The sequence below is a fragment of the Marmota monax genome, unplaced genomic scaffold (assembly GCF_021218885.2).
Source record: "Marmota monax isolate L192 unplaced genomic scaffold, Marmota_monax_Labrador192_F-V1.1 WCK01_AAM20220418_F8-fsc00017, whole genome shotgun sequence".
Lineage (NCBI taxonomy): Eukaryota > Metazoa > Chordata > Mammalia > Rodentia > Sciuridae > Marmota > Marmota monax.
The window spans coordinates 1,788,542-1,790,001 of record NW_026695241.1 but is presented as its reverse complement, the minus strand read 5'-3'; positions in this window follow the sequence as shown (position 1 = coordinate 1,790,001).

The window sequence follows — 1,460 nt, the reverse complement described above, 5'->3', positions numbered from 1 at the left end:
CCCCTCTTTTGAGCCTTTGCTGGGTGCCAGGCCTGGGCTGCACCCTTTCCTATGTCATCTCTTCTGGTCCTTTTGACAACCTGTGAGGGAGGCATCATTATTATCTGGATTCCACAGATGAGCAAATGGAGGCACAGAGGGACCAAAATCACCGGCTTGAACACAGCAGGATTTGCCCTGGGATCAGGCGATCTGACCCCAGACCTCAAGGAACCTCTCTGACTAGTGTCTCTTCTGCTGGGTCCTGGGCTGCTCCAGGCAGGACCTGCCTTACTCTTGCATCCAACATTCACTCAATAAGCCTCACTGGGTATCCACTACCTGTCCGCCTTGGGCTGGGAACTGCAGTCCGTGGGTGCGGCGAGGTCCCCTACTGTTATATGGTGCCCAGATCAAGGCTTGGCTTCATTAAAAGATGCCTTGAATGTCTTTGCTGAGTGGCATGGCAGGCGCAGGCGAGGGGCAACGTCCCAGACACAGAACCCGCGATGGCTGCATTGGAAACAGAAGGCTGACGGAGACAGATGGATGCTCAGAGGTGGGGTGGTGGAGGGGAGCCGGGAGGGGGGGCACTCTGCGCCGGGTGGGGAAAGCCAGGCTGAGCGCGCAAGAAGGCAAGCCTCACTGCTCCAGATTGGCCCAGGGCTGCTCCCATGCCTGGATTCAAACTGCAAATTCCGCCTGCCACAGAAATAGGGCCAAGACTATGGACATGGGTGGCACGAGCCAGCCGCCTGTCACCTCCACTTAGGGGCCAGCCTCCTTCACAGAGTGAAGCCCTTGCAGGCAGGCGATTTGGAGAGGTGGACATGGTGCAGGCTCCTTCCTCCAGGCTGGATGTCATTTGTGCATCAGAGGAAGGAGGTGCCGACTGGCTCTCGGCATCTTGCAGGCCAGTTTCCTTACCAGTCTCCAGGTGAGGGCTCCACAGATTTCTGCAGCTCCTTGCCCTGGTTCAGCAGAGGCCCTGCAATTCAGTTTAATATAAATATTTTGCTCATTCTGTTACGTGCTGGGTGTGGCCTTGGGCCCTGGGACAAGCAAAGGATGAGGAAACAGGGTCAGGGCCCTGGAGAAGGGGTCAGGCTGTGTCAGCTTGCTCTGTGCCCAGGTGAACAAGGCCACCTGCTGTCCCTGATGAACAAGCAGGGCACTGCAATGACCCCAAACAAGGGAAGAGAGGTCCTGCGGTGTGTAAGGAAGGCTTTGCGGAGAAGGTAAGATCTGAGCTGGGCTGGGAAAGAGGGGTCTTTGGACAGGTCAAGAAGGGAGGATTAAGGTCACTTCAAATTACAATATGGACTTTATTCAAATAAATGAGTCAAACTCACTCTAACCAGTGACATGAAGCAGGTGACATGAAGTCCTCTGCTACCTCAAATCGTGCCTCCTCCTGGATTTCTTGTGCTGGAGAATTCCATTGCCTTCCCTCTCCCCGTCACCCAAGCCCCCTGTCCCTC